Genomic DNA, 25,947 nt, shown 5'->3' on the forward strand with positions numbered 1-25,947 from the left:
CAGCAGCATGAGGAGGCGGTATATAGGGGCCTATGGCAGATTAGGGGCCTGGCAGCCGCTATGTGAGGCCCGTAATCTGCCTGCACCCTATGTCAAAAAATTTAACACACCAGCAGTGTGAAGAGACCTGAAAGTGGCACATGGCATGAGAGACTCTGGACCTGGCAGCAGCAGGAGGAGGCGGTATAGGGGCCCATGGCTGATTAGGGGCCTGGCAGCAGCTATGTGAGGCCCGTTATCTTGCAGCACCCTATGTCCAAAAATTTAACACACCAGCAGTGTGAAGAGACCTGAAAGTGGCACATGGCAGCAGAGTGTGGCGATGGAGACAGCAGCAATGGGAGGCCGTACAGGGACCCATGAGAGACTCTGGACCTGGCAGCAGCAGGAGGAGGTGGTATATAGGGGCCCATGGCAGATTAGGGGCCTGGCAGCAGCTATGTGAGGCCCGTAATCTGCCTGCACCCTATGTCAAAAAATTTAACACACCAGCAGTGTGAAGAGACCTGAAAGTGGCACATGGCAGCAGAGTGTGGCGATGGAGACAGCAGCAATGGGAGGCCGTACAGGGACCATGACAGACTCTGGACTTGGCAGCAGCATGAGGAGGCGGTATATAGGGGCCCATGGCAGATTAGGGGCCTGGCAGCAGCTATGTGAGGCCCGTAATCTGCCTGCACCCTATGTCAAAAAATTAAACACACCAGCAGTGTGAAGAGACCTGAAAGTGGCACATGGCATGAGAGACTCTGGACCTGGCAGCAGCAGGAGGAGGCGGTATAGGGGCCCATGGCTGATTAGGGGCCTGGCAGCAGCTATGTGAGGCCCGTTATCTTGCAGCACCCTATGTCAAAAAATTTAACACACCAGCAGTGTGAAGAGACCTGAAAGTGGCACATGGCAGCAGAGTGTGGCGATGGAGACAGCAGCAATGGGAGGCCGTACAGGGACCCATGAGAGACTCTGGACCTGGCAGCAGCAGGAGGAGGTGGTATATAGGGGCCCATGGCAGATTAGGGGCCTGGCAGCAGCTATGTGAGGCCCGTAATCTGCCTGCACCCTATGTCAAAAAATTTAACACACCAGCAGTGTGAAGAGACCTGAAAGTGGCACATGGCAGCAGAGTGTGGCGATGGAGACAGCAGCAATGGGAGGCCGTACAGGGACCCATGAGAGACTCTGGACCTGGCAGCAGCAGGAGGAGGTGGTATATAGGGGCCTATGGCAGATTAGGGGCCTGGCAGCAGCTATAGGAGGCCCGTAATCTGCCAGCACCCTATGTCAAAAAATTCAACACACCAGCAGTGTGAGGAGACCTGAAAGTGGCACATGTTTGAGGCATGATTCATGGCGGATTTAGTCAGTTGTGTCAGGAACTGGTGGTTTGAAATCCAGACTAATCCACGCCTGATTCATTTTCACAAACGTGAGTCTCTCCACACTTTGGGTGGACAGTCGTGTCCTCCGCGGAGTTACAATACCTCCTGCCGCACTAAACACGCGCTCCGATGCCACGCTACTGGCCGGGCATGACAGCCTTTCAAGGGCAAATTCAGCTAGTTGGGGCCAAAGGTCAAGTTTCGTTGCCCAGTAGTCAAGGGGATTGTCTACCTCGGTTGGCAGGGTGCTGTCCAAGTAGGCCCAAGCCTGTTGTTTGAGCTCCTGCTCCAGGTCCACCTGATGCTGCTGCTGCTGCTGCGGCTGGTTAGTAGTTTCCTCACTGCGCTGGTGAAGAAAGCTACTCATCATCGACTGCAGACTGAGGCAGCCGCTGCTGGTGGAGCTGCCACTGCTCCTACCACCCCACCCCTCCCCTGCTGCCATGCCAGCGGAACGCGAGCGCACAGGGCCCACAGTGTCTGAGGATGGACGATGGCGCACAAAGGCAGAGACCAACTGACTACATAGGTGGTTTTTATAGTACGTAATTTTGGCCTCCCTCTCAGCAGGTGTGAAAAAGGCCACCATTTTGGACCGGTAGCGAGGGTCCAACAAGGTGGACAGCCAAAAGTCATCCCTCTGTCTGATGGTTATTATTCGGCTGTCGCTACGCAAGCAACCGAGCATGCTATGGGCCATTTGTGCCAAGGAATGCGAGGGACTCCCTGCCTCCATCTCCACAGCATACTGCCACGGTGCGTCTGGGTCCTCTGTCTCCTCCTCCTCCTCCTCTACCAGATGCTCCTGCTCCTCCACTCCTGTCCGCTGAGTGGAAAAACCACCCATTTCACTCAATAATTCCTGAGCACAAATGTCCTCCTCTACCTCCTCCTCTTCTTCCTGTCCTGCCCCCACAGGGGTCATGTGGCGTTGAGATCTGTGCGCCACGTCTACCGCACCCTGACCAGCCATTGTTAACAGCATTTGTTCCAGGACGTGCAACAGAGGAATGACGTCGTTCATCCCATAGTCCTGCCGACTCACGAATAGCGTGGCCTCCTCAAAGGGCCTGAGCAAGCGGCAGGTGTCACGCATGAGCTGCCAATGGCTGACATCTAAGTTACACAGGGGAGTACCTTTATCCGCTTGTAACATCAGGAAATCGGTGATGGCCTTTCGCTGCTCGTAAAGGCGGTCTAACATGTGTAGGGTTGAATTCCACCTTGTTGCAACGTCGCAGATCAGGCGATGCTGTGGAATTCCGTTCTGCCGCTGCAGCTCAATGAGGGTGTTCTTTGCGGTGTAGGAATGGCTGAAATGCATGCACAGTTTACGTGACATTTTAAGGATGTCTTGCAGTGGGATGGTGGATTTTAGGAACCGCTTGACAACCAGATTGAACACGTGAGCCATGCATGGCGCATGGCACAACCTTCCTTGACGCAGAGCAGACACCATGTTCTTTCCGTTGTCAGTCAACATGGTTCCGATTTTTAGTTTGCGCGGAGACAGCCATCTGTCGATTTCTCTGTTCATTACACTCAGCAGTTCCTCCCCTGTGTGACTACGTTCGCCAAGGCATACCAGGTGCAGCACAGCGTGACACCGTTGCGCCCTGCACATGTGATATGCCGGTCGGGTAATGGGACTTGGCACGGGGGTGGCGGCTGAGGACACGGCGGAAAAAGAGGTGGTAGAGGCGGACATGCTTGCTGGACCAAGGACGTGCAAACGTGGAGGCAAAAGCGTCGTGACCTGTCCAAGTTGCTGGTGCGGCTGTGCCGGCACCACGTTCACCCAGTGGGCCGTAAATGACATGTACTGTCCCTGACCGTAGTTACAGCTCCACACGTCGGCGCTGCCGTGCACTTTGGCAGAGACCGACATGCTCAAAGACTGGCCCACCATCTCTTCTACATGTGAATGCAGGGCTGGCACTGCCTTTTGGGCAAAGAAATGACGGCTTGGCACTCTCCACCGCGGCGCGGCACAAGCCATCATTTCTCGGAAAGGTGCTGAGTCCACCAGTTGGAAAGGGAGGGACTGCAGCACCAGCAACTTGGACAGGAGGACGTTCAGCTTTTGCACCGTCGGGTGCGTGCTCGCAAACTGTTGTCTCTTGGATACGGATTCCAAGAAAGACTGTTGACGGAATCCGAGAAGAGGAGTAGCAGGAGAAGGAGCATCTGAACGAGCGGAAGATGCCAATGAGCGACAACTCCCCTCAGCAGAGGTGTTGGAGCCTTGACTGGCTGATAGAGGGCGATTGACGACGTCGGGTGACGGAGCAAGTAACGGAGCGGGTGATGGAGCGGGGGCTGGGGCAGGCAGAACCGCCGTATGTTTATCACGGTTTTCCCAGGCCACCGAATGGTGACGCTGCATATGCTGACGCAACGCTGTAGTCCCAACATGGGCCCCCTGGCCACGCTTGCATTTCTGGCCACATAGTCGACATACGGCTACATTTACTTCCTCGGGCGGCTTGAGGAAAAATTGCCACACCACCGAGTAGGAAACTTTGCCCCCGCTACTCTTCACTGGCTGACTGCTACTTCCTCCGTGCGCACCGGCACCACTACTGGCCGTGGTGGTAGGCTGCAGTGGAGCTGGTGCTCTACTCCGTGGACGTTTGGCTCCACTGACACTGATGCGACCCTGCTGCTGTCTCCTGGGCAACCCACCGACTGTTTTGCTCGCTGCCAAGCTGCCACCCTCTTCTCCTGATGATGCGGAAGAAATTGCCTGATGACGACGAGGCTGCCAAGTGCGATCAACCTCCTCATCATCAAGTAGGGTCTCCGCCTCACTACTAGCCCCCTCGGCTGCGTCTGGGTCAGGAGACAGACCTGTCTCTAGACCGGCTACCGAGCCACTCTCCTCGCCAGTACTTGTTCGCTTGGCTGCTGAAAAGGCCGATGTCTCCCCCCGTTCCTGACCGCCCTCTGTTAGCTCTTCCTCACTGTACAGTGGGGCTGAGCCCACAGCATGCGATACTTCGCTTGGTGAGGGAACAGCAAAGGACAGGGGCAGGTAGAGGACACGTGATTTCAGTGGGCTTGGTCCCGGGCCATGCCAACTAACGGTTGTGTCTGACGTACCCACCGACCGTTGGCTGTAGGTGTCAGAGGTGACCTGGGAAGAGGAAGACGACCGAGCCAACCAATCAATGACGGCAGGGTTGTCGGTGGAGACACGACCGCTGGATGACACCGGGAGCACTGGCCTCTGGCTGCGAATACTGCTGCCTCGACCCCTTCCTCTGCTGCCACGTCTGCTCGCTCCTAAAACATTGCCTCCTCTGCCACTCCTCTGCATGTTGTCTGACATACTATTTAATTCAACGATTAGGTGTCCCTGAGTAACAATTCTCTGGCACTCAGTAACAATTCTGTCTGTCCCTGAGTATGAATTCTGTGGCCCTGAGTAACAATTCTGTGTCTGTGCGAGTAACAATTCTGTGTCTGTGCGAGTAACAATTCTGTGTCTGTGCAAGTAACAATTTTGTGTCTGTGCGAGTAACAATTCTCTGGCACTCAGTAACAATTCTGTCTGTCCCTGAGTAACAATTCTCTGGCACTCAGTAACAATTCTGTCTGTCCCTGAGTAACAATTCTCTGGCACTCAGTAACAATTCTGTCTGTCCCTGAGTAACAATTCTCTGGCACTCAGTAACAATTCTGTCTGTCCCTGAGTATGAATTCTGTGGCCCTGAGTAACAATTCTGTGTCTGCGCGAGTAACAATTCTGTGTCTGTGCAAGTAACAATTTTGTGTCTGTGCAAGTAACAATTTTGTGTCTGTGCGAGTAACAATTCTCTGGCACTCAGTAACAATTCTGTCTGTCCCTGAGTAACAATTCTCTGGCACTCAGTAACAATTCTGTCTGTCCCTGAGTAACAATTCTCTGGCACTCAGTAACAATTCTGTCTGTCCCTGAGTAACAATTCTCTGGCACTCAGTAACAATTGTGTGTCTGTGCAAGTAACAATTCTGTGTCTGTGCAAGTAACAATTTTGTGTCTGTGAGAGTAACAATTCTCTGGCACTCAGTAACAATTCTGTCTGTCCCTGAGTAACAATTCTCTGGCACTCAGTAACAATTCTGTCTGTCCCTGAGTATGAATTCTGTGGCCCTGAGTAACAATTCTGTCTCTGTGCGAGTAACAATTCTGTGTCTGTGCAAGTAACAATTTTGTGTCTGTGAGAGTAACAATTCTCTGGCACTCAGTAACAATTCTGTCTGTCCCTGAGTAACAATTCTCTGGCACTCAGTAACAATTCTGTCTTCCCTGAGTAACAATTCTCTGGCACTCAGTAACAATTCTGTCTGTCCCTGAGTATGAATTCTGTGGCCCTGAGTAACAATTCTGTCTCTGTGCGAGTAACAATTCTGTGTCTGTGCAAGTAACAATTTTGTGTCTGTGAGAGTAACAATTCTCTGGCACTCAGTAACAATTCTGTCTGTCCCTGAGTAACAATTCTCTGGCACTCAGTAACAATTCTGTCTGTCCCTGAGTATGAATTCTGTGGCCCTGAGTAACAATTGTGTGTCTGTGCAAGTAACAATTCTGTGTCTGTGCAAGTAACAATTTTGTGTCTGTGAGAGTAACAATTCTCTGGCACTCAGTAACAATTCTGTCTGTCCCTGAGTAACAATTCTCTGGCACTCAGTAACAATTCTGTCTGTCCCTGAGTAACAATTCTGTCTGTCCCTGAGTATGAATTCTGTGGCCCTGAGTAAGAATTCTCTGGCACTCAGTAACAATTCTGTCTGTCCCTGAGTATGAATTCTGTGGCCCTGAGTAACAATTGTGTGTCTGTGCAAGTAACAATTCTGTGTCTGTGCAAGTAACAATTTTGTGTCTGTGAGAGTAACAATTCTCTGGCACTCAGTAACAATTCTGTCTGTCCCTGAGTAACAATTCTCTGGCACTCAGTAACAATTCTGTCTGTCCCTGAGTATGAATTCTGTGGCCCTGAGTAACAATTCTGTCTCTGTGCGAGTAACAATTCTGTCTCTGTGCGAGTAACAATTCTGTGTCTGTGCAAGTAACAATTTTGTGTCTGTGAGAGTAACAATTCTCTGGCACTCAGTAACAATTCTGTCTGTCCCTGAGTAAGAATTCTCTGGCACTCAGTAACAATTCTGTCTGTCCCTGAGTAACAATTCTCTGGCACTCAGTAACAATTCTGTCTGTCCCTGAGTAACAATTCTGTCTGTCCCTGAGTATGAATTCTGTGGCCCTGAGTAAGAATTCTCTGGCACTCAGTAACAATTCTGTCTGTCCCTGAGTATGAATTCTGTGGCCCTGAGTAACAATTGTGTGTCTGTGCAAGTAACAATTCTGTGTCTGTGCAAGTAACAATTTTGTGTCTGTGAGAGTAACAATTCTCTGGCACTCAGTAACAATTCTGTCTGTCCCTGAGTAACAATTCTCTGGCACTCAGTAACAATTCTGTCTGTCCCTGAGTAACAATTCTCTGGCACTCAGTAACAATTCTGTCTGTCCCTGAGTAACAATTCTCTGGCACTCAGTAACAATTCTGTCTGTCCCTGAGTAACAATTCTGTCTGTCCCTGAGAATGAATTCTGTGGCCCTGAGTAAGAATTCTCTGGCACTCAGTAACAATTCTGTCTGTCCCTGAGTAACAATTCTCTGGCACTCAGTAACAATTCTGTCTGTCCCTGAGTATGAATTCTGTGGCCCTGAGTAACAATTGTGTGTCTGTGCAAGTAACAATTCTGTGTCTGTGCAAGTAACAATTTTGTGTCTGTGAGAGTAACAATTCTCTGGCACTCAGTAACAATTCTGTCTGTCCCTGAGTAACAATTCTCTGGCACTCAGTAACAATTCTGTCTGTCCCTGAGTAACAATTCTGTCTGTCCCTGAGTATGAATTCTGTGGCCCTGAGTAAGAATTCTCTGGCACTCAGTAACAATTCTGTCTGTCCCTGAGTATGAATTCTGTGGCCCTGAGTAACAATTGTGTGTCTGTGCAAGTAACAATTCTGTGTCTGTGCAAGTAACAATTTTGTGTCTGTGAGAGTAACAATTCTCTGGCACTCAGTAACAATTCTGTCTGTCCCTGAGTAACAATTCTCTGGCACTCAGTAACAATTCTGTCTGTCCCTGAGTATGAATTCTGTGGCCCTGAGTAACAATTCTGTCTCTGTGCGAGTAACAATTCTGTGTCTGTGCAAGTAACAATTTTGTGTCTGTGAGAGTAACAATTCTCTGGCACTCAGTAACAATTCTGTCTGTCCCTGAGTAAGAATTCTCTGGCACTCAGTAACAATTCTGTCTGTCCCTGAGTAACAATTCTCTGGCACTCAGTAACAATTCTGTCTGTCCCTGAGTAACAATTCTGTCTGTCCCTGAGTATGAATTCTGTGGCCCTGAGTAAGAATTCTCTGGCACTCAGTAACAATTCTGTCTGTCCCTGAGTATGAATTCAGTGGCCCTGAGTAACAATTGTGTGTCTGTGCAAGTAACAATTCTGTGTCTGTGCAAGTAACAATTTTGTGTCTGTGAGAGTAACAATTCTCTGGCACTCAGTAACAATTCTGTCTGTCCCTGAGTAACAATTCTCTGGCACTCAGTAACAATTCTGTCTGTCCCTGAGTAACAATTCTCTGGCACTCAGTAACAATTCTGTCTGTCCCTGAGTAACAATTCTCTGGCACTCAGTAACAATTCTGTCTGTCCCTGAGTAACAATTCTGTCTGTCCCTGAGAATGAATTCTGTGGCCCTGAGTAAGAATTCTCTGGCACTCAGTAACAATTCTGTCTGTCCCTGAGTAACAATTCTCTGGCACTCAGTAACAATTCTGTCTGTCCCTGAGTAAAAATTCTGTGGCCCTAATAACGTTTCTGTGGCCCTAAGTAACAATTCTCTGGCACTGAGTAACAATTCTGTCTGTCCCTGAGTATGAATTCTGTGGCCCTAACTAGCGTTTCTTTGTCCCTAAATAACGATTCTGTGGCCCTCATTAACAAGTCTGTGTCCCTGAGTAATGGTTCTCTGTCCCTAAGTAACTTCTCTCTGTCCCCAATTCTCGTTTCTGTGGCCCTAACTCTGTCCCTGTCCCTAGTACAGAGCGGTCTGCCTCTGTTCAATGACTGCAGGCAAATGAAGATTTCCAAAATGGCCGCTATATATACCTCGACCATTACACAGTGCTGGCTGGCTGGCTGCTGATTGGCTGATGCGATCACATGTCGTTGAGGAATGCATTATGGGGCAGCGCGCCTTGTCTGCGCGCCTTCCCCGACATCCCCGCTCCGTCGCCGCACATGTCAGCCGCCATTTTCGGAAAAATTTTGATTCGCGCGTCCGAATTAGGCTGTTTTTCGGATTCGGCACGAATCGAAATTTTTCCGATATTCGACTCGAATTCCACTTCGGATACTTCGATTCGCTCATCTCTACTTACTACCATCGAGGAAGTCTCCAAGACCCTCTCTGATGCCCGCCTCACCACCTGCCCCCTCGACCCTATCCCCTCACAACTCCTACGACCTTCCTCCTCCTCCATCCTACGCTCCCTCACCCACATCTTCAATCTCTCCCTCTCCTCAGGCACTTTCCCCTCCCCTCTGAAACATGCACACATCACCCCCATACTTAAAAAGCCCTCCCTGGACCCCAATGACCCGAACAACCTCAGACCCATCTCCCTGCTCCCATTTACATCTAAACTCCTCGAGCGCCTAGTCTACACCCGCCTATGCTCTCACCTCAACGACAACAACCTCCTCGATCCCCTACAGTCCGGCTTCCGTCCCCTACACTCCACCGAAACTGCCTTACTCAAACTCTCCAACGACCTGCTAACCGCCAAAGCTAATGGACACTATTCAGTGCTCCTACTCCTTGACCTCTCTGCGGCCTTCGACACAGTCGACCACCCCCTCCTCCTCAAAAAACTACACTCCCTCGGCCTCAGAGATTCTGCTCTCTCCTGGATCTCATCCTACCTGTCACAACGCTCTTTCAGCGTTACCTATAATGCTACCACCTCCCCCTCACTCCCCCTCTCTGTTGGGGTCCCTCAAGGCTCTGTCCTCGGGCCCCTTCTCTTCTCCATCTATACCTCCTCCCTTGGCCAACTCATACACTCTCACGGCTTCAACTACCACCTCTATGCCGACGACACACAAATCTATCTCTCAACCCCCCACCTCACCCCCTTGGTCTCAGCCCGAATCACACACCTACTGAGCGACATATCAGACTGGATGTCGCTCCACTTCCTTAAATTGAACCTCTCCAAAACCGAGTTTCTTGTCTTCCCCCCAGCCCGGACCCCACCCCCCATTGATTTCTCCGTCACATCCAACAACGCTACCATCAAACCCGCCCTGCAGGCCAGAGTACTGGGTGTCATTCTGGACTCCAACCTATCCTTCCAGCCCCAAGTCCAATCTTTAACAAACTCGTGCAGACTCCACCTCCGCAACATCGCCAAAATCCGCACGTTCCTAACCCCAGAAACCACTAAACAGCTCATCCACTCCCTCATCATATCACGACTCGACTACTGCAACTCCCTCCTCACTGGCCTGCCTCGCCGCTGGCTATCCCCTCTTCAGTCCATCCTGAACACGGCTGCCAGACTCATTCACCTTTCCAACCGCTCTGTCTCCGCCACCCCCCTCTGCCAATCCCTCCACTGGCTTCCGATTGCGCAACGGATCAAATTCAAAATCCTAACGCTGACGTACAAAGCTGTCCACCATACTGCCCCGAACTACATCACTGACCTAATATCCAAGTACCGCCCAGCACGCACACTCCGCTCCTCACAAGACCTCCTTCTCTCTAGTTCCCTGGTCTCCTCCTCCCATGCCCGCCTCCAGGACTTCTCCAGGGTGTCACCCATCCTCTGGAACTCCCTGCCCCAACCCATCAGATTATCACCTACTCTCCTCTCCTTTAGGCGCACCCTGAAAACCCATCTCTTCAGGGAAGCCTACCCCACCCCCTGCTAACTTGCCTCCCTCCTCCACTCTTCCTACCACTCCATCCCCCACAGCTTTCTCCTCCTGTGCCACCACCCCCTCCCTCCTAGATTGTAAGCTCGAAAGAGCAGGGCCCTTGATCCCCTCATGTTTTGCATTGTATTGGTATTATTCTGTCACATGTTCTGTCTCCCTTTGTAATGTACAGCGCTGAGCGAACTATTGGCGCTTTATAAATACTGTATAATAATAATAATAATAATAAACAATATACTAATTCATATAAAAAATAATAAATAAAAAATAAATAATGATAAAACAATGCAAATGATATAGTGTGCTCACTCTCACTTGTGCAGCCTAAAATAGTGATTATAACTATATACTGGTTATCCTTAACTCAGGTGACATGTCATTGTCCCGAAAATGGAAAATGTATTGCTGTTGAGGTAGATTGTAATATTACTTTCCTTCCACTAGATGGCCTTTTCTTCTGAGTTATGAGGGCTGGATAGATGGAAATAGATATCTCCCCTAGTCCTGTTAGAGTCTATCTCCTGTCTCCTCTTCTTCCCTTTTGCTCCTCCAATTTAGGCCATGTAAAAGAAAGATTCCCACATAGTGCTTTATCCTTCATAAAGTGTTTTAATGTGTCTCCAGACAAATGCAAACTTACATTCCACAGAATAATACAGAGCGTTTTTTGAAATGTGTGCCCTCGCACAATAACAGTACTCGCCGTTCCGCTGTTGGTGGCGTCATGACGTCAGAGCCCCTCGCCTCTGACGTCACGACGCCACCAACAGCGGAACGGGGAGTACTGTTATTGTGCGAGGGCACACATTTCAAAAAACGCTCTGTATTATTCTGTGGAATGTAAGTTTGCATTTGTCTGGAGACACATTAAAACACTTTATGAAGGATAAAGCACTATGTGGGAATCTTTCTTTTACATGGCCTAAATTGGAGGAGCAAAAGGGAAGAAGAGGAGACAGGAGATAAGACTCTAACAGGACGAGGGGAGATATCTATTTCCATCTATCCAGCCCTCATAACTCAGAAGAAAAGGCCATCTAGTGGAAGGAAAGTAATATTACAATCTACCTCAACAGCAATACATTTTCCATTTTCGGGACAATGACATGTCACCTGAGTTAAGGATAACCAGTATATAGTTATAATCACTACTTTAGGCTGCACAAGTGAGAGTGAGCACACTATATCATTTGCATTGTTTTATCATTATTTATTATTTTTTATTATTTTTTTATATGAATTAGTATATTGTTTTTTATTATATATATATATATATATATATATATATATATATATATATATATATATATATTTTTTTTTTTTTTTTTTTTTTTTTTCTTTATATAACAGTTTTGTGGAATTTTTTTTTTTTTTTTTTTTTTTGCATATTTGCACATATAAGCTTTGCACATAAATACCACTACGTGTGGGTTTTTTTTCAGTTTACCTGATTTGATTAATACTGTGTCCACATAATTTGAATTTATCTGCTTTTTTTCACATTATCTATTTTATTAATATGGTTAATCAAATATAGCACCAGGAGTTTTTTAAATTCCATCACCATGGATTAATATTTATTTAGAATTATTTAGATTTATTTATTTATTTTTTATTTTTATATTTATATATTATTATATATCACTAAATAATATTGAGGAGCGCGACACATCTAATATTTTATTTATTTATTCTCACACAATATTATGAGTATGTGTTTTTGTGTTGATGCACCATCACATTTATAGGAGCTAATCATTTATAAGTATTTATATACCACCATAGTAGCTCACAAGTTCACATCATTACAATAAATTGTGGTAACTTTCTTAAAAGAGCAATAATTCTTTAATTTCATATTTTGAGAATCAACATAATGATATGTAAATATTGTTCAAAGAAAGAAATAAAAATGGTGCAAAAAATATTTACAGAAAAATATTTTACAAAATATACAATAACAATAGTAAATGGGACTAAAAGTGAAGTTCTTAAAAAGTTATCCTGGATTTTGGTTCCTGTGCAGAGTCCATTTTGCTGAGTTGTTTGATTTGGTGTATCTAATTCACTGGCTCTCATGAATGGTTCTCAACATTCATGCATAATTTCATGAAAAATTGAGAGCTGTCAGCTGCCAATTGCAGCAGTTTTTGTTGACCCTCTAGAGGGTGTTATTGGGTCAACCCTTACTCAATCATATGGGCAGAGAGGTGTGAAGAGTATATGATATTTCAGGGGACACTCCCTCTCTACCAGTTTTGCTAAATGTATCGATATTTCTAGATGACCATATTTTACAATCCGACAACCAACATATTACTAAATAGAATGAAATCATGATTTGATAGATATCAAACATGTTATTGATGTCCAGTCTACAGTGGGTATTTACTCAGTGCAACATATAACATCCAAGTGAAAAATATAACATCAACATGTCAGAAAAAAATTAAAAAAAATTCAAAAACAGAATAGCTGAGTTGGAAAAAGGATTACCCCCCCCCTCCTAAAAATAACTTAGGAATCATTTCAATCAGGTGTAGCTAATCACCTTCTCAATGGCACACAAAGCCATTTGACATTCAATTGTGATCAGCTGTGGTAATTTTGATTAGCTCAGTATGAAAAGAGCTTTCTTGGAACATTTCAGTCCCTGGTAGTGCAACTAAAGCAAATAATCCACTATGGGTGGCAAGGTACTGTTAAAAGATCTCCGGGATAAAGTTGTGGACAGGCACAAGTCAGGAGACAAAAACAAAAATTTTCAAAGGCTTTATCAATGCAATCAATAACATACTTCACTTTATCATAGAGTGAAGTCTATTATTAAGAAGTGGAAGGTATTTGGTATAATACAGATCATCCCTGGATTAGGATGTCACTTCAAACTAGATGAAAGAGCCAGGAGAAAACTGGTCAGAGAGGTTACCAAGGGGCCTACAGAAACCCTGAAGCAGGTGCAGGAATTTATGACAAAGAGTGGTCATTGTGTATATAATAACAATATCACAAATTCTCCACAAATGTTTTTTGTATGGGAGGGATGCCAGAAAAAAAGCCACTCCTCAAGAAAAGCCACATGCAGTCACGACTGAGCTTTGCCAAAACATACCATGAAGATTCTGAGGCCACATGGGAAAAGGTGTTATGGTCAGATGAGACTAAAATTGAATTATTTGGCCACAACACTAAACGATATGCATGGTGGAAATCCTATAACGCTCACCATCCAAATAACACCATTCATACAGTAAAGCATGTAGGTGGTAATATTCTGTTACGGGGGTGTTTCTCTGCAGCTGGGATTGGAGCACTTGTCAGGATAGAAGGAAAAATGGACGGGGAAAAATTCCATCAAATTCTTTCGAAAATTATGCTGTCCTCTGCCAGAAAGTTGTCAAGGGGAGGAAGAAGGTTTACCTTCCAACATGACAATGACCCAAAGCACACAGCAAAATGACCACACAGTGGTTGAAGGAGGAAAGGGAGAATGCTCTTGCATGGTTTAGTCAGAGCCAACACTTAAGCCCCACTGAAAATCTGTTGAATGACTTGCAGTCCACAAATGGACACCATCAAATTTAACTGAATTTGAAAAGTTCTGCAAAAGAAGAGTGGGCAAACATTGCAAATTCTAGATGTGCAAAGTTAGTGGAGACATATCCCAACAGACTAAAAGCTGTGGCGGCAAAGCAAAAGGTGGTAATTTAGTGATTCTGTTTTTGAATGTATTTTATTTCTTTCTGACATGTTGGTGTTATATTTTTCGCCTGGATGCTATAAGTTGCACTGCATAAATACAGCTGGATAAAACAAAAACTGTGTCTGTCTTCATTTCAGGCTGCAAAGCAACAAAATGTGATTATTTTAAAGGGCAGGGGTGATTCTTTTCTATATCCTCTGTATTCTCCTTAGGAGATGTAATGTTTCCTATCAGCTTTCTGCTTCTCATAATATACAGTAGGAGTTTGGTATCTAACCAATTGCCATTTTCCTATATAATTGGGAAGGGGGGTGCTTGTTATGAATACAATTTGATCATAACCAGGATTATGGATTATGTGTAGTGTTTGGCCACTTAGAGAGTATGAAAAGTGCAATTTCAGATCAAAAAGAGCCAGACTCATACGTGTATTGCTTCTAAATGCCAGTTATGAGTTTCTAGCTTAATGGAGGTTTACAACCCCAAATTCTGATCAGGATACATTACAGTCCATTATGTGCACTGTTGGAGGTCTTATGTGATCCTATGACAAGGCAATTTTATGATGAAGCTTAATTAGGATTCTTTTGGTTATGCATTCCAACTTGATCTGTTTCAGTTGGGTTTTATCTAGTGTTCAATCTTGTCCGTGAATTATAAAAGTTGCCATTCTTTGCTTTGCACAATGTAGACAAGACATCCCCTTATCTCTTTAAAGGGTCATTTATTTGTTTCATTTTGTTAACACAATCAGTGGAAAGTTTACTTTTTTGTTTCAATGTGGCTTTGGAACAAACTTACTTTATTACCGCTTAAGGACCGCCGACAGTACATTTACTGCTACAGGGTGGCCCCTGTGCGCAGGATCACGTATATATACGTGATTCTGCATTTCTGGGTAGGGGGTGCATGTGAGCCCTATCCACGCTGCTGATCGTGGCCCCAGGTGTCAATTACCGGGTCAGTGATTACCAGCCGGCACCCGGTGATTACCTGCGATCATCGACAGGGAGGAGGACTGCATTGTTTACCAACAGCCCTCCTTCCTGTTAGTTTGGGCACACTGCTCAGGATGGCTGAACACAGCCATCCCGATCAGTGTGCTTACAGTGAAGCACACACCCCCTGCCCCCTAGTAAAACACTCCCATCACACAGTTAACCCTTTGATTGCCCCTCATGTTAACCCATTCCTGCCCAATGCCATTAGTACAGTGTCAGTGCTTTTTTTTTTTAGCACTGATCACTATATTGGTGTCACTGGGGATGTCAGTGACACCAAGTCAGTTCCCCTCAGTGTCAGAATGCCTGCCGCAGTCCTGCTATAAGTAGCTGCCATAAGTCGCTGATCGCCACCATTATTAGTATAAAAACAATTTCCAGTATCTATAACGCCATTTGTAAATGCTATAACTTTTACATAAACCAATTAATTTACATGCATTGGGATTCTTTTTGTAGCAAAGACATGTCGCAGAATATATTTTGGCCTAAATTTATGATGAAATTTGATTTTTAATATTTTTTACTGGACATGTTTTATAGCAAAAAGTCCAAAATATTTTTTTTTTTTTTTATAGCGCAAGAAATAAAAAACACACAGGCTTTTACCACCAAAAGAAAGCTCAATTCGTGGGTAGAAAGTGACATACATTTAATTTGGGTGCAGCGTTGCATGACCATGCAATTGTCAGTTAAAGTAACACAGTTCCGTAGCACAAACTGCTTCTTTAACTGTTTCCTGACTGCCCTATAGGAAAAATACTGCTACCGGGTGGCACAGGTGTGCAAAATCACATATATATACATGATTCATGCCCCCGTGGTTTTCACACCCCTCCCAGATAGTATCAGATTGCTTGTCATTACACCAGTAATCACATTTAACCCCTTGATTGCCAGGAACACGCTCATACACAATAAACATCCATTGCTAGTATAGTGTCTGATTGGATCAATATCTTTGATCAGTTCAGCACTATACCAGCGTTCACATTAGTATAGTTTAGTATAGTGTCCCCAAAACACAGCGTTAGCGGGATCAGTCCCGTCACCTGCCAGAACCTACGATTAAGTGTAGTGTCAGTAGGTCAATGTCACTGGATATATTGCACACAAAACCGCAGTTGCCGGTAAATTTTGATGACTCTCATATGCAGCAGAGTGCCAGTACTAGTGCCGATCTACCTTTTGGTGAACTAGCCAGCTCCAGCGGCCTAGTACATTCTGGTCTTTCACATACCAGCACTGCAGTATCACGTGGGGAAGTGGCGAGTCCCATTAGTGCAGTACAAGCTGGAGCGGTGGTGAGCAGAAGTATTGTCCTGCAACCATTAAGAATTTGCACACAGGCCCATAGAGCCCCTTGTATCCTTCTGTATGTGCTTTCAAATCCCGATTGGCAGCCCACAAATTCTGCAGCACTCTTATTTCCCCCATTCACTGCCCTACCCGGAATTCTGGTGGAAATAGCAAATTTACCTACACCCCTTAATTTTTTGGAGCTGTTTTTCACGGAAGATCTGTATGCATTGATTGTGGATCAAACCAATTTATATGCACAATTTATCGCCACTAACCCAAATTCAAACCTTGCCAGACCATTTGCATGGAAACCCATTACGGTTTTCGAATTTAAATTTTTGGGGGGCCTCACCCACAACATGGGCATAACTAAAAAAAAATGAATTCCGGTTGTATTGGTTTACAGACCCGATTCATCATATGCCTGTGTTCTCTGCTGCCATGGCCATGCATAGATATGAGAGTATAATGTGTTTTATGCATTTCAACAACAATACACTCTGTCGTCCTTGGAGTGACCCTGACTTTGACCAGCTCCACAAAATTCGGCCCGTCGTAAATCACCTTAACCAAAAATTTGCAGATGTCTATACTCCCCAGCAAAAAATCTGCGTTTGAGTCCCTAATTAATTTTTCTGCCCGCCTTGCATTCAAACAATTTCTCTCCAGCAAGCGTGCCAGATATGGGGTCAAGATGTATAAGACCTGTGAGAGGGCAACAGGCTATACATATAAGTTTCAGATTTATGAGGGAAAAGATAGTCACATGGACATTTGTACAATCTTGGAATTGGTGCATATGGCACTGGGCAACCTAATGTGTGCTCACCATTAGACGTGGGTGGATTCAGGGTGGTATATTCTATTGGTGGGCATACCACACACTTTTTCTGGCAGAGGTTTCTTCTTTTTTTCATTCTGCCCATGGGCTGCATACAAAAACAAAAGAACATAGCATATATACCCAATAAGTACCAGTAACGTACTGGTACATCACTGGACTTTGAATGGTTATACCAGGATGATGCCTACAGCTGCAGTCATCATCCTGGTATCGTTTTTTTAGCCAGCAATTGACTTTCATGTAAAAGCAATACTAGTGGCTAATTAACTGCAGGTTTGCTTTACAAGCAGCGGGAGATGATGCCCCCCTCCCCCACTGCCTTCCACAGCCTTCTTGGGCAGCCCTGTGCCATCGGGGGAACCTGAGAATGCAGCCGGTGTTTCTGCAAGCTGAACATAGAACTGATTGGAGACTGGAATGGTGCCAATCATCTCTATAATTGAAGAAATCGGAAGCTATGAGCATTTGATCACTTCAGTTTCGCAGGATATAAACAGCGCCATTTGTAAACTGGGAAAGCATCTGATCACACCGATCTTGGTGAGATTAGATAATGTAAGGGCAGAGGAGATATCTAGAGTCTGATAGACCCCAGATTTCTTAAAAAAGAATATATGACAATGCCCATTGAAGTTATAGGGGATAATTGCGTTCCCTGTGATAGCATTAAAAGTGATTAAAAAAAAGAAAAAAATGAAAGGGACAGTGTAAAAATAATAAACAAGAAATCATAAGAACTTAAAAAAAGAAAAAAAAGCACCCGCACTTCCCGCGCGCACACCTGCGTGCTAGCATTGCACATACCTGTACCGGTATGTAAACAGCGGTTGCACCATGAATGTGTGGTATCGCCAGATCAAGGGCGCTAATTCTGGCACTAGACCTCCTCTGTAAATTTAAAATGGTAGCATACCATCATCTGTCATATTTTACCAAATAATTGGCCAATGTATTCTGTTTTTTGTGCATTAAAAGTAAAAAAAGTGTATGTATAAAAAAATTGTGTTTGAAAAATCGCTGTGCAAGTACTATATGACATAAACAAATTGCAGCACCCACCATTTTATTCACTAGGGTATCTGCTTTAAAAATATATAATGTTTGGGGGTTCAAAGTCATTTCCTAGCAAAAAATACTGATTTTTTTCATGTGAACAAAAAGTGTCAGAAAAGGCTTGGTCTTCAGATGGTTAGAAAAGTGAATGATGTGGGGCATAAACTTCTAATGCTGGGCATAAAATGCCCCCACCCCCCCAAAACAACCCCTTTTTGGAAAGTAGACACCCCAAACTATTTGCTGAGAGGCATGTTGAGTCAATAGAAGAATTCATTTTTTTACCACAAGTTTTTGGAAAATTACAAAAATGATTTATTGCTCACACATCCCCAAAATACATTCTGCTACTTCTCCCAAGTATGGGGTACCACATGTGAGAGACTTTTTGGCAGTCTAGTCAAGTACAGGACCCCAAAATCCAATAAACACCTTCAGGCTTTTAAAGGGCTTTATTTCCTCACTACTCTTCTCGACTACCTATCACAGTTTCGGAGGCCGTGGAATGCCAGGATAGCGCCAAACACCCACCCCCAAAATGACCCCTTTTTGGAAAGTAGAAACCCCAAGGAATCTGAAAAAAGCATGGTGAGTATTTTGCAGATCTCGTTTGTTGCCACAAGTTTTTGGAAAATGAAAGAAAACAAAAACATATTTTTTCTTTTCTTTTTTATATTTCAAAACCTTGTGAGAAAAAATTAAATCTGCAAAATACTCATCCTGACTCTTTTTAAATTCCTTGGGGTGTCTACTTTCCAAAAAGGGGTAATTGGGGGGGTAGGGGGTGGTGCTATCCTGGCATTTTGAGGGACTAGGAAACTGTGATAGGTAGTGAGAAAGTGAAATGAGGAAGTTACACACCGTCAGGCTTTCAAAGTGATCATTGGATTTCAGACTCCTGTATGTGGCTAGGCTCCCAAATCTCACACATGTGGTATCCCCATACTCAGTAGACGTTGCAGAATGTATTTTGGGGTGTAATTTCACATATACCCATGACTTGTGTGAGAAATATATCATTTAAATGACAACTTTGTGTAAAAAAAAAAAAATGTTTTTGTCATTTTCCAAAAACTTGTGGGGAAAAAATAAATATGCCTCTCAGCAGATAGCTTAGGGTGTCTACTTTCCAAAAAGGGGTCATTTGGGGGTGTTTGTACTGTTCTGGTATTTTAGCACCTCAAGAAATGTGATGGGCAGTCAGAAAGTAAAAGCTGTGTAAATTCCATTATCTATACCATAGTTTGTAGATGCTATAGCTTTCACATAAAGCAATCAATATACACTTATTGGGATTTTTTAACCAAAACATGTAGCAGAATACATTTTGGCCTAAATTTATGACTATCTTTGTGTTTACTATATATTTTTTATAGCCAAAAGTAAAAAATATTGTTTTTCTTAAAAAAAATTTGGGCTTTTTTGTTTATATCTCAAAAAATAAAAAGCGATCAAATACCACCAAAAGAAAGCTCTATTTGTGTGAAAAAAGGAGGTAAATTTTGTTTGGGTGCAGCATTCCATGACCGCGCAATTATCAGTTGAAATAATGCAGCGCTGAATAGCAAAAAAGAGGCCTGGTCATTAATGGGGTTAAATCCTCAAGATGGAAAGTGGTTAAAAAAGAATGCTTCTCTGCATATCTCTAATAAACGGCATCTTGTTGTTAGGGGAACTAGCTATACCTTTCTCTGTGACTTGATAATAGATGTGTTAACACGGGGCTCTAATATTTATCTGATAGCTTCATGACATATTCACTTCATAAAAACAAGGGCTTTACTATAGAAGGAGTAGACAATTTAATCAAATGAATAAATCACTGACACGTCTCTAAAATTACTGCAAAAACCTCATCACAGAAAAAAAGACATTAAGCTGATCTGTCAAAGGTTCATTTCTAAACTCTAGCTATGGTAATTTAAAAAAAGGAGGTCAAATGTAACACTAAAATAAAATGATAATAAGTTACCAGCTGCAAGTGCTCCCCTTGACTATAATATATGAAAGTAAGTAGTTAAAGTGCACAGTATGTACATATTCACAGTTATTGTCTGCTTGTCTGTTCTATAAAGAGCAAAAAAAGAAACTGCTGACCCTGCCATAAAATTAGTGAGTTCCTTAAATCCTGTAGTGAGCACTTGCTAAACAGTGGAGGACATACTTGTAAGCTAAGTGTTCCATAATATGTTGTACATTTGTGTAAATCATGGCAAGAGCTCACACACTAAGCAATTCCACAGGTAAATCAGAAGGAGCAGTTAGAACATCTACCAGATTTTTAATGCTGTAGCCCTGCTGACGTGATCTATTCAATGGTGTAACAATGGCCATAGCAGTCCATATAGCAGTTATGTGGCCTGGGATAAAAGGGAAGCCCATTAGGTTGCTTGTTGAGACAATTTAAATATAGAAATGTATGTGCATTTGAAGATAACATATTTTTCACTGTATTATTAAGGACTGGAGATATTGCTGTTGACACTGACCTAAATGTCAGATGCACAAAAGGAGACTTCATAAATGTGTCACTAGACACATATCCCCCTTTATAGGAAATGTTGCTTAGGTGCAGTAGTAGTGTGGATTTATTGTTGTCATAGCCTATGGTCTCAGAAAGTGCTTAAATTAACCTTGTATGCCTAAGACAGCCTTGTTCCGGCTGTAAAATTCCCAGAAAGCCAACAAGCTAAAAACTAAAAGCAGTTAATAATGTTTCAAAATGATCCACAGTTTTAAAAGTTTGTATTAGAGCGATAGAATAACTGTGTACAGGAGCACTAACAATTATGTACTAATATAAATTTTGTGATGTCCTTATTATTGCTACTACAACCCATTCTTTCAGCACTTGCTTGCTGTAACAGTGGAAGCAATGGGAGGGCTGACAATTTACAACCAGTCTCAGAGATCTGAGATACTGAAAAAAGACTGGTGAGCTTCTGGGCACAGTAGTCAGTGGGGAAATTAAAGTTAAAAGTTAATTCCCTAAACTTATACCCCCCTATCCCCTGTCAACCTTTGTCCACTGTCAGGTCCTTAATAATATACTTACTATGCTGGCAGCTCTCCTGCTACCTGCCCTTAGTTTACTTTTTGCGAATATCAGTGACAGTAGAGAGGTTGCTGGATGGCCCCATCAAAATTTTGCTATGGTGACTCATGATCTGTAGTTATGCCCCCTCATACTTTTCCAACCCGGAAAAGAAGGTTAGCTGAGATCTTCTAGTAGGGAAACCTGTTATGTTGAAAACTGTCTAGGAAAGTATTTCCCTAATTTAATTAAACTGTCTTTTCACTTTTTGTTGTGTCCTTACCAACAGAACACTGACAGAAACAAAAAAAAAATGTTTTGATTATAGACAAACCTTGGATGGTAGTCAGTAGTGTGTATTGAACAGAGTAGCATTTGTAGTAGGTATTCCTACGATGATTTACAGTATACCAGTCATGTCCAAACACAGTACAAATGTAATGCAAGAACAGTCCAGTCACCAGTGTGAATGTACCCCAACTTCTAAAGAAGTGCACACATGCATTGTTATCTATCTACAACAGACCTGGATTAGCAGGCTTGCAACTCTGGCTTTTTCCAGATGACTATTGTGTCTGGCGGTATAGTGTATTGGTTAGAGCCCTCTTCAGAGTCTCTTCATATCTGAGTTTACTGGCCTAAATCTAGCCTAATAAATTTTCCTGGCAGTTTCAATAGTCAGTACTCATTGGGGTTGAATAAAAAGGAATAAATACTGCTCACCTAGCAAAGTGAATCTCAGCTTTTGAAAATTTTTGCTGTGTAAAGTATACTGGAGTTATATAGAGCTGACAATTTGCATAGCAGTTTACAAAATGTAGGGAGACAATACAGTTACAGCTCAAAACAAGGTTGGAAGAGCCCTGCTGAGAGCTTACAATTTAAAATGATTTTAAATATCCATTAAAAAAAATAAATAAACATGCTATTTTTTAGGTGCTCTGTGCAATAGCTTTGCACAGAGCAGCCCAAACCTCCTCCTCTTGGGTTCCCCACCAGCACTCCTGGCCCCTCTTCCCTGCAGAGTGCCTGCCATAGCAAGGCACTTGTGTGTGCTTGCTCCTGAACCATCTCTGTGTGTCCATTGACCCCACTCCCTCCTCACTGGCTGTGATTAACAGCAACATGAGCCAATGGCTCCCACTGTTGCCTATCTAATGAGGAGAGAGAGAGACAAAATAACCACTGCTTCCATGCACATTGCTGGATTGGGCTCGGGCTCAGGAAAGTATAAAGGGGGCTGGGGGGAGCTGCCTGATGAAGCGTTTTTACCTTCATGCATAGAATGCGTTAAGGTAAAAAATAAACATGGACGGTAACCTTAACATGAACCACTTGAAAGGAAAGGGTAAAATCTGAGATTAGTCCTGGAAAACCAACCAAAAAAAGTAAGATAACTTAACAGATTTACATAGTATATTTATAGAATTATTATAATTCTTTATCAAAATGCATTTTGAATTTGGAATTACTATAATGATTTGGTATCTTCTCTGCAGGAACATGTATTTTTCTTTTCAGTGAACATATGTTATTACATACAAACAAAATGTGTTGATCCTCCCCAAATAAGCTAACACATTCAGAATCTTTACCTGTGAAGTCAGAATGACTGTAATCACATCTGATAACTTCCTCCTCATCTTGAAATGGTGAATTTCCAGAATCCAACATCTGCATAACTAGATGTTGCTGTCAATTTGTTAAATGCATAAGCAAATATCTTAGTGCAGGCCACTTGGGAGGAATCCAGCTTATAACTATATAATTAGTATGTATATATGTATTTAGACTGTGCAACTGAATGCACATAACTTACATAGTTAATGAATATACAACAGAATATCATAAAATGTATACAAGTCATTAAGAGAGAAAATATAAAACAGAAAAAAACAAATATTTCCCATCCTATGTTTTTTTTTTTTTTTAACTTAAAAGAACAAACCTTAGAATGCAATTCCAGCCCAAGCTATTTTTTTTGTTATTTTTGAATTCAGTGAAGGATTATTATTCAATTTGGGTTTTTTTTTATTTGTCTGTGTACCAGATTTCCCCTGCCTTCCTTTGTGGTCACCAAGACAATAAGTGAGTAGAATCTCTTAGACAAGGACACAGATGTTATAATGGAAAATCCTAGAACTGCTAGTATTAAAGACATTGGTGTTAAAGAGATACCGTCACTCTGAGAGCCCAACCTCCAAGCTTGTATACCGTTATACTTACCTAGAAAGATTGTTCTGCCTCTTTGTTACAGCACCCCATCTGTTTAAGCTCCAGAGCCAATTGGTATCTGGGCTTATGCAGGGAAACGACATTGGGCCCACTCCCATAACAGTGCTTGGGTCTGGTGATTGGCCTATGAGATATATTAATTTCTCCTTAATACTACTCCGTCCACTACATTAGTAAAGACTCCCATGGTGAGGCAGTGTGTTTCAGTAAGTATAACTGCTTGGCAGTGGTCAATCTCCACAAAGTACAGCTTTACACTGAATGTACAATGTGACAGTGTCTCTTTAAAGTATAAAACTATAAAATAATTTTATGTGCAACACCAACTCACAAATAAAATTAGTATGTAAAAATGATTAGCCAATGATTGCTGCCAACACTATGTGTTTCTCATATCAAAGTGAAATCAATATTCAAAATGTGCAGCACAATCCCATCTAGACTGTGCAAAAGCCATAAATAAAATTTATTAAAACTAATCCTTATACAGAATGTGACACAGTGAAAAAAAAAATACAAAATGTTTTCTGCAAACTTCCTATTTCTTAATAGCCTGTAAGACCAAACTGCGATGATACAGTCCAAACCTATGTGTGTTCATTGAAAGTGCTTCTAATTCCTCTTGTGTGATAAATTCCAAGTGAACAACCATTCACTCAAAGCACTCACCTGATCCATTGACCTATATAGCAAATAGGTCACCATGCGCTTTCCCTTATTCAGAGGACCTCAGCAATAATATCTCTAGATCAGGGGTCTCCAGACTTTCCAAGCAAGAAGCCAGTTTACTGACCTTCAGGCTTTAGGAGGGCCAAATTGTGGCCAGTGGAAGGAGAAAATGCCCTGATACAGTGCCCCATCATTGGTTTTAATGGGAGGAATAATATCCCATTGTTGATATCAATGAGATGGTGATGTCAGTAGAAGGAATGGTGCCCCACCATTGGTGTCAGTTGGTGGAATAGTGCTCCAAGGGCCAGATAAAGGCAAGCAAAGAGCCACATATGGCCCCCAGGCTGCAGTTTAGAGACCACTGCTCGAGATATAAGATCCACCTCCACTCCACTCCAACTGATTGTTAATACAGCAATGAGACCAGCACCTTCAATGGCTTCTCAGCTCAAGGACATAAGAAAAACATCATAGTGCCACACCTCCTAAAATTCACTTTATTAAAATAATTAAATAATACTCAAAAAATCAGTAGACTATTACACTTATTCCACAACAGTGTCCCCTTAAAGCCTGGGGATTGATATTACCTCAATGGGCAATTCTAGATGGTCACGTCTGGGTTTGAGCGATGATGTCACAATGCTTCACCCCACACTGTGTGCCTTTAAACAAACATGCCAACAAATAATAGGTTAAAAAGCCATACGCTATAAACTGTACATAAGTACTGCAACAAGCTGTAGCATTTTTTACAAGAAAATATGATATATATTCCTAGATTGTAAGCTTGAAAGAGCAGGGCCCTCAATCCCCTCATGTTTTGCATTGTATTGTTGTTGTTCTGTCACATGTTCTGTCCCCCTTTGTAATGTACAGTGCTGAGCGAACTATTGGCACTTTATAAATACTGTATAATAAATACTGTATAATAAAAATACATGATTTTACTAATTTCAAACCTCTTCACGGTTAGAAATATTTTCCAGCAAGATGGTATCCTAACAACAAAATATTACTTTCCATTCGTTTTGCACACTGCACAAAAAGTCGAACAATTTGGAAAATACAGTGAGTATGGTAGACCTCTAAATAATGAAATTTGCTTATCTACTTTATGAGGTGGTCTTGGCATATTTTTACTTTACTACAAAGTACCCATACAGCTTTATTAATTAGAAAAATGCTTACGTATGAGCTGGATGTATGAGATAATACCTGCTAAATTATAAACACATGGGGGTTATTTACTAAAACTGAACAGTGAATAATTTAATGCAGCTGTGCATAGAAAGCAATCAGATTTCAGGTTTTATTGTCAAAGCTTAATTGAACAAGCTGAAGTTAGAAGCTGACTGGCTACCATGCACAGTCTGACTGCACCAATTTTAATACATTTCTCCCATAAAATACACTGCTCAAAAAAATTAAAGGAACACTTTGAAAACACATCAGATCTTAATGGGGAAAAATATCTTGCTGGAAATCTATGCTTATATAGACTGGGCAATGTGTTAGGAACATGAGGATGCCCCATTGTTTGATGGAAATGAAAATTATCAACCTACAGAGGACTGAATTCAAAGACACCCCAATAATCAAAGTGAAAACAATTATGCAGCAGGCTAGTCCATTTTGCTGAAATTTCATTGCAGCAACTCAAAATGGTACTCAGTTAAATGGCCTCCACTTGCTTCTATGCATGCCTGACAATGTCAGGGCAT

This window comes from Staurois parvus, unplaced genomic scaffold (genome assembly GCF_062004578.1).
Source record: "Staurois parvus isolate SC_StPar_1 unplaced genomic scaffold, SC_StPar_1.0 ptg000155l, whole genome shotgun sequence".
NCBI lineage: Eukaryota > Metazoa > Chordata > Amphibia > Anura > Ranidae > Staurois > Staurois parvus.